Here is a 14,141-nt window from a genome sequence, read left to right on the forward strand (position 1 = left end):
ATTCATTTCCACAGAAGGGGGTGTTGGAGGCAATCACTTCTCACAGGATCCCCATATACATGTCTGTTTTCTCCCCTGTGCTCAGCCTCCCTCTGGTTCCAAGGTGTGGTTTGACCTTGACACAGAAGCAAAAGGAGACTGCCCTGTACTCACCACATGCCGGGTGCTCTGCGAAGTACCTAAGAAATATATCCCCTCACACATTCTCACAGGTGCTTTTTGAGAGAGGTGTTTTGTAGATACATCAGGAAATCCTTATAAATATATCAGCTACTTCTCTTTGAAGAAGAAGCAACTCCTTCAAGTTCCCTGCCCTCTTCAATTCACTGGATGGCCCTGGAAGGCTGCTTGGGCACCCACAGTCTGCCTCATCTCCTGGAAGACTGAATCCTGCTCTCTGTCTTACTCACTGTTCTATCTGCACAGCCACCTCAGGGCCTGGCCCACAGCACGTGTTCAATAAATATTTGTTGAAGGAATGAATTAATGAATGAAGCCTCCTATTTACCCTAACCACTGAGTAAAACCTTTGCTAGATTAACTTCTTATGTCCTACATTGGATTGATTTAAAAATCTGTATATGGTACCATCTATATTAGTGTAGATGAACAGAAGAGATCAGTTTTAGCACCAACTGTCCCCTGCCCCCTCAATGATTCCTAAACACAGAATCTGGGTATCTAGATAGAGACATGAATATCAGGCCAACTGGGCCAAAAATCACATGGTGGCAATGTTACTTTTTGCCCAATAGATAATGAACTTTTAAAACTGAATTTCTGGAGCAAGAAGGGGAGTTACATGGATAGTTTTACTGTGTTACCTTCTGTGCTATATTCTCCCTTCATTAAAGGATGATTTCTACAGAACAGATTCTTTTTTTTTTTGAGACGGAGTCTCACTCTGTCGCCCAGGCTGGAGTGCAGTGGCCGGATTTCAGCTCACTGCAAGCTCTGCCTCCCGGGTTCACGCCATTCTCCTGCCTCAGCCTCCCGAGTAGCTGGGACTACAGGCGCCCCCCTCCTCGCCCGGCTAGTGTTTTTGTATGTTTTAGTAGAGACGGGGTTTCACCATGTTAGCCAGGATGGTCTCGATCTCTTGACCTCGTGATCTGCCCGTCTCAGCCTCCCAAAGTGCTGGGATTACAGGCTTGAGCCACCGCGCTCGGCTCTACAGAACAGATTCTATAAACTGTTAATGAAGGTTAAAATGGGTTACGTCTCTTCATGCACAATTGGAAATAAAGTATGGATTTTATAATATATTTTACATGAAGCTTGATATTGTTCTTATGAATTGATAAAGAATTACATGGGGGGTTAATTTTTGAGGACCACCATATAAACTGAGAAGCTTTTTAAAGGCAAGGAAGACATTTAGACTGTATTGAAGCACCCTGAGAGTCCTCCTTTGTAAGCAATTACAATACATATTACAAAAAAGTAATATTTAGTAAATAAAAATTTAAGTAGTACTGAAATTTTATTATTACATACAAAGAACCATTCTATAATAGCAACAATATTTTTAGAAGATAAACTAAGAAAAGCAAGACATCTTTAAACTTATCACCATAGTTATTCACTTCATTCAGATTTACAATAATGCGGGGCTTATGCACATACATTCACCTTAACATACTACGAATCACAGTAAACTACCACTAGCAGCAACATATTGGGGAAGTCAGAGGATTTTTAATTTGTCCCTTATGTGTCAGCTCTATTTCCAAACTCAAAGGCCAGAACAATTCCAAATTTCCCTAGTACTATTTTTTAAAAGCTTAATGTGTAACATGGGTAGCCATCTGTTGTTCTGCTCTCTTTTTGTTGGGGGGATGAGTGTCAGGTGGCTCTAGTTGGCCATCTTGCTGATGTCATTCTTCGAATCCAAGTAACTATTTCACTACACATAGAGATAGGCAGGTACAGATGAGAAAAAGATTCAGTCTATTCAATATTTGTAACGGCATTGAACACTCTAAAATAGTAAAATAGATTTTATTTGTTAAAAGTTTCTCATTATTACTTTATTCAAAAAAGAATTCATTATTAAGATGGCTACATTGGTGTGTTTTTTTGCTTAGTGAAGAAACATTAAAAATTAAGTTTATAATAATTTTCTTATTCACATACATGACTTTTAAAAACTGTTGTTATAATTTAATATCTCATTTCTGTGTCATAATGTCAATTTTTAATTATGTTGTAAAAATGTGAATTGTGATATTGCATCTTACAGTAATAGGAACAAACATTCAAAGTTATTATTCTAATTCCCCTAATATAAAAAAAGTCACAGAATTTTAATCTACTATTATTACTATGCTTTTTGCTCATACTATTTATAATTCACAGGTATATTTTAAGTTTAGTATTTACATAGTTAAATGAAACTACCTCTCACCTTAGGTAAAGCTCCAAAAATAATGTTGTAAGAAATAATTCATAGCAGTCAACTTAGTTACCATGGTGATGGTTGCTATCTAACAGTTTGGGGATAGGAACTTGTTCATTGGTAACTATAATTCCATAAAGGGAGACCATGAATCTTTACGTTTTTAATGGAAAGCAAAATCCCTTCTGAGACGTTTTAGGCATATTGACTCTTCTGTGTGGGACAAGAAGAGGGATGCCTTTTCTGAACCAAAGGACATTGCACCATGTCTTCCCTAAAACATTTCTATCAGATATAAAACATTTATTATATATTTGGTCCCAATAAGCCCACATCTGACTGAAGCCTCCTGAAATTTTTTTCCTCTTATTAAACATTTTTTATTTTGGGAAATAGTTATTTTCCTTTCTTTTTTTTTTTTTTTTTTACTATTATACTTTAAGTTCTTGGATACATGTGCAGAACGTGCAGGTATGTTATATAGGTAGACATGTGCCATAGTGGTTTGCTGCACCCGTCAATCCATCATCTACATTAGGTATTTTTCCCAGTGTTATCCCTCCCCAGCACCCCACTCCCAAAAGGCCTGGTGTATGATGTTCCTCTCCCTGTGTCCATGTGTTCTCATTGTTCAACTCCCACTTATGAGTGAGAACATGTGGTGCTTGTTTTTCTGATCCTATGTTAGTTTGCTGAGAATGATGGTTTCTGACTTCATCCATGTCCCTGCAAAGGACATGAACTCATTCTTTTTTATGGCTGCATAATATTCCACAGTATATTTGTGCCACATTTTCTTTATCCAGTCTATCACTGATGGGCAGTTGGGTTAGTTCCAAGTCTTTGCTATTGTAAATAGTGCTGCAATAAACTTACATGTGCGTGTGTCTTTATGGTAGAATGATTTATAATTCTTGTGTATATACCTAGTAATGGGATTGCTGGGTCAAATGGTATTTCTGGTTCTAGATCCTTGAGGAATCGCCACACTGTCTTTCACAATGGTTGAACTAATTTAAACTCCCACCAACAGTGTACAAGTGTTCCTATTTCTCCACATCCTCTCTAGCATCTGTTGTTTCCTGATTTTATTCTAACTGGCATGGACCCCTTCCTTACACTTTATACAAAAATTAGCTCAAGATGGATTAAAGACTTAAATATCAGAACTAAAACCATGAAAGCCTTAGAAGAAAATCCAGGCAATACCATTCAGGACATAGGCATGGGCAAGGACTTCATGACTAAAACACCAAAAGCAACGGCAACAAAAGCCAAAGTTGACAAATGGGATCTAATTAAACTAAAGAGCTTCTGCACAGCAAAAGAAACTATTATCAGAGTGAACAGGCCACCTACAGAATGGGAGAAAATTTTTGCACTCTATCCATCTGACAAAGGACTAATATCCAGAATCTACAAGGAACTTAAACAAATTTACAAGAAAAAAACAAACAACCCTATCAAAAATTGGGCAAAAGATATGAATGGACACTTCTCAAAAGAAGGCATTATGTAGCCAACAAACATACAAAAAAAAGCTCATCATCACTGGTCATTAGAGAAATGCAAATCAAAGCCTCCTGAATATTAAAGTGGTATCATGTAAACCATAAAGAGAGAAAAGGTCACAGAGTTCAGCCTCTCCCGGATCCTGCTGGCAGTTGCTGATGCCATATTCTCTCCTGTGTTACTAGAGGGCAGCAAGAAGAGAGAGTGATGGTTTCCAGTGGAATCTTGTGGCCTCGGCCTCCTTTCCCACTCTTGACCTCCTCCTTGTCAGAAGAAAGCTTCAGAGTAGTGTAAAGTCTCCCTCAAATCCACCTACAATGAGGTTCCACTTGTCATTGCTTTCTTTGGAGATTAACCTCCTAGGATGGTGACCATGACTATTGAAACGCTACCCTCCAGATGGCTGCACCCACAGGAGAACAGTGATACCCAGGAAGCATGCATGGTTATAGGATGGAGGAGGGGGTGGTGAAGGAACAGACCTGGGAGTCCTTTTGTAATCTTCGGCTCTATCTAGGGAAGGAAATGTATAAACATTTTCTTTCTCAACACTGTTAACTTCAGACAAGCATGATGTAGAACAACTGGAGACAGACACAGGAGCTCAAGCTCCAGGGAAATAGAAAAATTATTTCCAGTAAGCATTTAGAAGATCATACTGAAGGAAGGAAACCTCCCTGGAAATACAACTAATGAAGACTATTTAAATACAAAATTTGGAGCATTAGTGGACTGCCAAGTTGATAACTCCATGCATTTAATGTTATACACCCCAAGTCAAGGACACAATTATTGCAGCAGAATTTTTGGGGGAAAACCAGCTTTGGACATAGACTCTATGTCACTTAGAGGAAAAGGACAAGTGGTTAATGTACAACCTAAGTGAAACAAAAACTTACAGAATAATAAAGATGACATTTCTTGCAGTCAGTCACTTTTGGCTAAGAGTTTTCAAAATGTTTAATGAGAAAAGATGGAGGATGTCCAAACACCATACTACACAGGAGGTGCACGTGAAGGAAGCACATGTGTGTGAATGTCTGCGTATGAATACCTGTGTGTGTGAATGTGTGTGCATGAGTGTGTATGTGTGAGTGTGCAAATGTGTGTGAGCACATGTATGTGTGAGGGTGTGAATGCATGTGTTAGTATATATGCATGTGTGAATATACATATGTGTGAATGCACACATGAGTGTATGAATGTATGTGAGTGTATGAATGTGTGTCAATGTGACTGTGTGAGATGGAAGGCATGTGACTGTGTGAGTGTATGAATGTGTGTATGCGTATGTGAATGTGGAACTGTGTGAATGTTTAGGTAAGTGTGTCAACGGGTGTGTGAGTGTGAGAATCTGTGTGAATGATGTGAGAGTGTGAATGTGTGTGAGTTGGATGAATGTGACTTTGTGTGTGATGTGGGGATAAGTGTGTGCGAGTGTGTGAATGTGTATGGAAGTGTGTGAATGCATGTGTGTCTACGCATGTAGAAGCCACGCCTCGTTTCCTCTATGTTCCACGGTACTTGTGGATGATTCTGACTGGCCTCTCCCCATGCTGATGTGATAAAATCTAATCGCCACATTGGGGAGCGTTCATCAGGCAGAGATTTGAGGGAAAGAGGCAAACAGCCTTCTGGCTCAGGTCATGTGCTTCCATCTGTGACCTCCCGGGAGATCTGGCTTTGAAGCTGACTGGGCATTTCCCAGATCTGTGATTTGGCTGGCACTCTGTTTGCTGCTGGTCTCTTGCCCTCCTGTGAACAGACCCCTGGTTATCACTCTAAGAAGGAAGATGGATGAATGTGGATCCAGGCACCGAAGTCCTAGCTCAAAACCCTAAATGATATATTTTTAAAAGGACATTCCAACAGTCACAAACTGGTAGGCAAATTGGCAGCTAAAGTTTGAAGGGAAAGATTAAAATAGTTTGTCTTATTAATAAAAGTTCTTTAAGCCATCTCAGAATTTGGAGGGGGGAAGTAAAGTCACAAAAAAACTCAACGATTTGACACCCTAACATTTATGTGAGCATATATATATATATATATATATATATATATATATATATATATTTTTTTTTTTTTTTCTCCCTCATGTTTTTGCCTGATCTGTCTGGTTTGGAATACAAAACAATTGTAAACCGATTCATTCCAATATTGAGTTTATGCAAATTCCTGAAATAATCAATATTGTTAATGTGAGGTCTAACATGGAAGTGTACAATCAGAAGCACTGCTCATTTGTAAGCAATAAAATCTGTTTGTAGCTTGGTTTTGTTTATTGAAAAGAAGATAACTTGAGTTACAAGAAATCTAAGAGTGAATTGTGCAGTTATTTGGCTCTTCCATTTGTCGCTGAATGGTAGGCAAAAATTTACTGGCTAATCTTACTTTCTTTTCATGTCGAGTGTCATGGTAGCACATCAAATTAATTTTAAGCTGGCCTGATGATAAGATGTGAGTCACTGAAAGTTTTGGTGCTGAATTGGTTTTTCAAGCTAGCTAGTTTCTGAAGGGATCTTTACCACATTTAGTGGTAAACTGCTTTAGTGATTTTAGTGACATTTATGATCTAGTTGGGCTCTAAGAGGGTCATCCTGGTTTGTTTCATTGCTGGTTTCATGCCCAAAACAACTTCCAGTGACATCAGGCAATGATTTTTACAGTATGGGCTTTGGTTTGGACATTTTGCCAATTTTATGCTTTCCTACTTTGACCGGATTACATAATTTCATAGCATTATATCAAGAACAATTTTGAAATGTCTTGCTGACCTACAGCAATAGATTCAGAGCTAAGACAGACACATATGTGTTGAGTAAACGAAAGTAAAGGTTTATTAAGAAATAACTCCTACCACTAAAATTGAGAAAATAATGGCATGTGACCTACCATTAATGAGTCAATCAGTATTTCATTAGGAATCTATGATGGACAGGGCACTATTATAGGTACTGAGGAAGCTGTGGCAAGCCAGAAAGGTGCCCAGTTACCTAAAACACACACACACACACACACATACACAACAAAAAAACCAAACTACTCGTGGAATTTAGTATTCTTATTTATTGATTGATAACCATATCTCACACATATAAATAATACCTGTAGTTCCAGGGAAAGACGTATTAGGCAGAAAGCCCAAGCTAAGCATTCGTCTCTGGAATCTGAGTTAGGCTTACATTTGCCATGTAAATGGCTGTATTACACATTAAACTGGTTTTTGTAACTTCTACTTCTTAACTGAGTACTTTTTGAATGTACTAACAATATTGAGATTCTGATACCTAGTGCTATTCAGGCCTTGAAGCCAAAATCAGTATAATTATAAGAGATAATAAAGTATTGCACTACCTATGAGCACCCATTCCCTGAAACTCTATTCATGTCTCTTTATGCAAAGTGTGCTTGGAAACCACTCAGTTAGGAATAAAGGTGGGGGTGCCTTGAGCAGCAGTGGGATGGTGGGAACCAAGCAAGTTGCTAGGACAATGTGGGTGTCTGGACCTGCAATTTTTCTTGAAAAGGTTTTACAAAAATAATCCATTTATAGAAATTACCTCCCTCCCTCCCTCCCTCTTCTTTCCTATGAAGGTTTTCTATAATCTGTACAATTTTTATTACAATTTTTAGGGAAGTTTCTAATTTCTAATTTTCTAGTTATGTATTTATTTATTTTTTTTAAAGCCAAAAGGCTGGTTGAATAGGAAAGAAAAATCTGGAAATGGGCAATTTCTTATAGACAAAAGTAAATGGGGTAATGATATGTTGAAATATCTTCTTTCTTGTTTCTCAACATCATTAATTTTTGTTGGTATAAGTTTATAATACAGCATTCTAATACTCAGTTACTAGAGATAAGATTTATTAGAGGTATTAATCTGTATCTACAGAATGAAGATACTTTAAAATTACATTTATCAGTGATCAGTTTCCCCCAGATTTTAGTCAACCTCACAATACCACTGTCTTTTACTGCTTTCCAATGACACTGAGCTCCTGTAGAGAACTTGGGGGATCTGGAGTTAGAAGCCCTGGCTATGAGTCCACCTCCTTAAAATCTCCCATGCTGTGATTCTGGCAAGCTCTGAACTTCTCTCTCTGTTCTTGAGCCTCCTTATCTATAAGATGGAAAATGTAATGCCACACTTTGTACAGTTATTGTTAGAATCAAAATTAATTCAGGTAAAAAATGGTAGTTAATCTTAAAACATATAGTGTTTGGAAGAATTTAAAATATTCTATTGAGAAGTAGTCTTTAAGGTAAGTGTAAGTGCTTGTTTTATTTTTAATGAAATGATTGCTGGTATTTGAAAACATATATATGAGAATGTGTAACTTGTGGTTAATGTATTTTTATGTTAGCATAGGCTACTGATGATTTCCAAGTTCTCTGAGGCACAGAAGAAGGCCATTATGGCAGATCTTAAATTATTGCTCTAATTTGTATAGTGCTAAACAATGTTCTTCAATTTTAAAAGTTTTATATGCACTCAGAATAGCATCAATCCTTTACATTTCTGTTAAGACCTTGGGGAAGTACCTTATACCAGAATGAACAGATCTTTGCAATTTAAAATGGTAATCACATTCAAAAATACACCTCCATAAAATACATGTGCATTATATAAACATCACCTATTTATCAAACTTACTAAATAAAAATAAAATACAACACTTTGGGAGGCCGAGACAGGTGGATCACGAGGTCAGGAGATCGAGACCATCCTGGCTAACACGGTGAAACCCCGTCTCTACTAAAAAATACAAAAAACTAGCCAGGCGAGGTGGCGGGTGCCTGTAGTCCCAGCTACTCAGGAGGCTGAGGCAGGAGAATGGCGTAAACCCGGGAGGCGGCGCTTGCAGTGAGCAGAGATCTGGCCACTGCACTCCAGCCTGGGCGACAGAGCGAGACTCCATCTCAAAAAAAATAATAAAATAAAATAAAATACAAAAGTATGATTGCATACTTTTGATGCTAAATATTAAGAAATTCCTAAAAAGAGCACAGTTACAATGTTTATGAAGCCTTTTCTGACCAACCCGTCTAGAGTATGTTATCACCCCCACATCATCTCATTTTAATTTTCTCGTAGCAGTTAACATTTTTTTGGAATGAATCTTTTCCTTGATTAAGTAACTAATTGTCATTTCCCACTCCCAAAACTTAACGTTCCATGATACCACAGGCCTTTACTTTTGTTCACAGTCATATCTCAGCATTGCAATTTTCGATGCATGAAATAAAAGAAAGAAGAGAAGGAGGAAGGAAGGAAGAGGTTAGAGATCAGGAGAGAGCTATCAACGCAGCTATTTTTGTGAGTCTAGCTGAAGTGAAGGTAATAAATATGTTACAACTTTGGCCTTTATTATATCAGAAATTTCTACCTGATAAGAAACACTCATAAAGTAAGATGACTTTAAGATGACATAAAGTAAGGTGGCTTTATTTCAATAATATGTGGATAAACCAGAGCACATTTAGAAGAAATGTACATGTATATGTTCTCACTCATAAGTGGGAGCTAAGCTATGAGGATGCAAAGGCATAGGAATGACACAATGGACTTTGGGAACTCAGGAGGAAAGCATGGGAAAGGGGTCAGGAATAAAAGACTATGAACTGGGTTCAGTATATACTGCTCGGGTTATGGGAGCACCAAAATCTCACATCAGCGCTAAAGACTTTACTCATGTAACCAAACACCATCTGTTCCTCAAAAACCTATGGAAAGAAAAATTTTAAAAAAGAAGAAATGTACGTGTGGTAGCAAGAAATCACACTGGTAAGTGAACAAGGAGTTATAATAAAAAGTTTCATTGGAATATCCCTCTGAGTGAAAAGTTAAAAAAGTTAGAGCATTGTAATAATCCATGCACAAATAATACTACTAGTAGAATGATTCTCTTCATTGAACACTTGATAATCATTAAGCAGTGTGCTAGCTGCTTTGTATTCATTCCCTGCATGTGAAAAATATATCTGTGAAAATGTGCTTAAGGAACGCGTGGACACATAATAGTCAATAGACTGACAGTCACCTGTAATTCCACAGTACCAAACCCAGGAAGGGCTCCCAGGAATGTCCCCATTCCATCTCAGAGGACTTTCAAAGAGGACACCCAATCTCCTAGAAGCAGACCATCTTTTAATGAACCTTCTAGTTCAATTAGTTTACAATTTGCCTCCTTTTCATAAAACCATATAGAGTACAATTTCCTAATAAAGCAATCAAGAAAAAAATAGCGGACGTTAAATAATCGCACAAAATGCTCCATGTACTGCCAAGAGGGCTCACAGTATATTTTCAGGTAAATTTTTAATTACTTGCAAATTATAATGTTTAATTAGTTTCACAGGAATAATAAAATGTTATGGAAGAATATTCTTTGCTGAAATTGTAATTTTATTCTGCACATGGTATTAATGATAATGAATTTATCAGGAATCAGGCTTTCCAAGCACTACTTCCAACTCTTTAGCTTTCCAACTCTGAAATTATATTAAAAATAAGTCTGAGACATTTTACAAACTCCTTAGAAAACTTGTAAGGTATTAATTCTATCATGGTAAACAAAAGGGCCCCCATAACCTGCCACGACTTTTATAACTATAGCATTTATCTGAGCAAGGGCAAAGCACACAGTCATTAGTCCCTTGCCTACCTCTTCCCTGAGTACAAAAATCACGCTTTTTTCCCTGACAATAGTCTGAATGGAAAGGCAAACATTATGAAAATTAAATCTCATAAAATAAGGATTAGTACACTCGAAACTAATAATATACCGTGGACTCTACATCTTTTTTGTTCTGATTTATTATTCCCAAATAATAAATTTCAGCCTTTTGCAGACAAGGTATTCTGCTGGGATAATCTCAGAAAACATGTGCTAAGACTTTCAGGCTATGTTACCTAGATGGAATGACAGCAACAAGGAACGTTCCGAGCCAGAGGGATCCTGAAGCCGCCCTAGCCTGGCCCCTTCATTTTACTGATAATGAAATACATCCATGGTTATTTGGGGATTTGCCTTTGCTGCTATTCACTGGCAAATCCCAGCAACTCTTTGACGTTCTCTTCCTTTACATTCTGTAAAGACCCATGAAGCCATTGTCACCGGCAGCACAGAAGCAGTACTGAGCAGAGGATGCGCATGTCATCGTACCTGGGTGTACCAGCGTGATGTAACGAGGAATAATTAAAAGTACCTACCAGTCTAACTTAGGAGCTTCAGGTACGCTGCCCTGTGTCAGCAGCTATCAGGATAATGTAGTCCTAGAACAGGTCTAAAAGGAATGTGGTTTTAGGTTTTAGCGCAGACTTCAAAGAGTCTGTTCTTCAGTAGGATTCCGTGTTGGTTTGTGATTGTGTAACAATCCCAAACAATTCCCCATCTACAGGAAAGACAGGGCATCCCCCGGCAGACCCTGAGCGCATGTGCATGGCGAAGGAGCTGCATATTCCTCCAGCCGGAAGCAGGTGACCAGCCGGGAAGGAGGCCGTGCTCTGGCAGCTCGGGTGCGCTCTAGGCTGTGAGCAGGGATCTCACCTGCATGGGGCAGGGCGGAATAAAAACTCAATGCCAGGGCAAGGGGTCCTCTCCAGGCACTCAAAGAGTTCCCATCTTCTGTCTCTCAGGGGAGAACAACTCCCAGGGGGGAACGACTGTGGCCCCGCATCTCACCACTGCGCTGCAGCAGCTGGCCTGCCACAGCTCCCAGCGCTGTCTACCCAGCACCATGGGAAGCGCGTTCCTCACCACAATCTAAAAGATGTCATTCTGTCTCTTAGATAATTCTGGTTCCATTTTAAAGAGATAAAACTGAGGTCAAAAAAGACTGATGGTCATTCTAGTAGTAGTGGGAAAGGACAGGATTTAAAACCAGGGCTGTCCAACTGGAAAGCCCATTGGCCTTTCAGGGCGGCCTATCGCCTCTGGCTCCAGGCTGGATCTAGGAACACCGTGTATCCCATCCCAGTCACCAAGGCCACGTGCAAAGGCATCTCTGCTGCCTGTTCATAGGTGTCTGAAAATCCTTTGAAACAAACCTCTCCTTATTCAGTGAGAGATCCAGCTTAAAATGCAAAGGGTTTAGAATAAGAAAAGTCACCTTGAAGGGTAAATGGCACCTGCAATACAAAGCTAAGCTTTCTTCTCTCCATTTTATTGATGAGAAAAGTGAGGCTCTGAAAAGTTCTGAGAATTGTCCAATAGCCAACAGCAAAGTAATGGGTTATAGAGAAAAGAAACCAACGTGGGCCTGGCTCCATGCCTGGTTCTTTCCCTCTACGACGCTGCCTTCTAGGACGTGGGCTCCTTAGAGAACCCTCTTCTCTTGCTAGAGAAAACTGGGCCTGTTCTGACTGGGAGATGTTCCCAGGACCCTGGAGGGTTGCCACCTGGTTCATCAACGTGTGTTTGTGTCACAGGGAGAAAATATTATTTTAAAATCTCATTTCAATTTGGGCCAGTTGCTGAAGGAGAACTACATTTCTCTTGCGGATAGTTCTTTTTGTTTGGAAAATATCTCAATGCGCATTTTAATAAGGCAAAGGTAGCAGGCCTTTTGAACAGTCTGGGAGGGGAGAGAAGAGAGTTCCTTTGCTCTGCATAATAAAGAGGAACCTGAAGCGGCTCCAAGGTAGGGACCCTGGAGGAGAAGCCAGCACAGCCCTTCAGGAAGCCAGGGTGCAGGGGAGGAAGGCCACCGTGCTTGCCACAGTGATGTCCAAGAATTCTCACATCTGTTACCAGAGATGTGGAGGGAGAAATGGCAACAGGGATGGAGAGATATCCAAGAAGGTCCCACAGCAAGAGTTCGGAATAAAAACAAAAACAGAATAAAACAAAACCCAAAATAACAAAACACAAGGTAGGGTCCTGAGGCTTCTGATAGCAATGAGAGGAGGGTTCAAGCTGTTTTAATTGGGTGCCAAGGTCAGTGGGCTAGAGGACTGGAGAGCATTCAGGTGACACTTCTCAGGGGCAATTGAGCATTTGGTACTAAGCCACTGGCAAAGGTAACTTCACAGTGGATGGAAGCAGGACAAGGAGTGGAGAGCTATTGCCTAGTCTTTCCCCCTGCGGACCCTGGTTATCAGCTGAGTATCACTTATATTTATTATTTACCATGCAACCAATATTTCTCCATGCCTATCATGGACAAACCCTGAAACAAAGAACCACAGAGGAAACACCTCTTGAAGTTCAGTCAAGAGAAAATGTTTGGCTTTCCTGATGCAATGATTTACTTCCTTTAATCAAACATGCACAGTGGAGCTTGTCAAGTTTCCTGTCATGAGTATCTCTGGTCTCTTTTGGTTCGGTTGGGTGCAATTTGCTTTTCTTAGCATGATTCCTGTGATAGAATTCTCTTTCTCCATCCTGCTTTCTTTTCTGTTTAGGCTTTTATTGTAACTGTGTCTTTTAAGTTCCCTCAAACTGTATTGGAAGTAGGAAAGTCGGTAACTAGTTGAAATAGGGGAATTGAAAATCAGCATTCTAGTTTAGAGATTTTTTTCTTCTGTGTGTTTGGTAAACCCCTCTTGAAATAAACATGGAAGAATGAAATATCTGAAGTGGCAAATTCTGAAGTGCAGAGAACTCTGAGAAGTTACAGCAAAAGAGTGAGCTCTGTGGCTCACAGGGTTTCTATGTCAGTGAGGATAGTACCTGGCACATAAATGTTGCCAGACTTTATTCATAAATGTTATAATAAAGAGTAATTGGAGAAGAAGGAGATGTTTTTAGAAGATTTCTGGAAAAGGGATGGGTGACAGTAGGGCTTAGGGGAGATTAGTTGGTAAAGACCGGAAGCACAGGACTCCATATGCTGTATTCAATAAATGTGTAACTTCCTTTAAAATTATTTTAAATGAGCAATTTCTCTCACCAAAAGTATCACCTCTGTTTTTCTCCCACAAGTATTTTTCACCTCTCACTCATGCATTTGTTAATCCATTTGATTAATTAGAATGCTCCGGTAAAAATGAGTTTGGGTTCATTTAATTTCTTGGTTTTCAGAGTGATAACTAGGAAATCAATTCTGCTTTAGTCTTTCATTGCTGAAAATATTCTCAACATCTATTAGCTTACCTTTTTAATCCTAGCAAATAACATATTTAATATTTCTGTAATATTTCTTTCATGCATTAGAAAACATGGGTATCTCTGGTTTGTCATTTTAAATAAATCATAACTATATAGGTTTATAATATGAAAATTTGGC

The 14,141-nt window shown here is 39.0% G+C and overlaps 1 protein-coding gene across 1 annotated transcript in view; it reads right to left on the minus strand.

Moving 5' to 3' along the window:
* The window catches only part of PACRG (parkin coregulated), a 578,382-nt gene that overhangs the window by 431,437 nt on the left and 132,804 nt on the right, over positions 1 to 14,141 (minus strand). The window lies entirely within an intron of this gene.

Source organism: Rhinopithecus roxellana, chromosome 4 (genome assembly GCF_007565055.1).
Source record: "Rhinopithecus roxellana isolate Shanxi Qingling chromosome 4, ASM756505v1, whole genome shotgun sequence".
In the NCBI taxonomy this organism is placed as follows: domain Eukaryota; kingdom Metazoa; phylum Chordata; class Mammalia; order Primates; family Cercopithecidae; genus Rhinopithecus; species Rhinopithecus roxellana.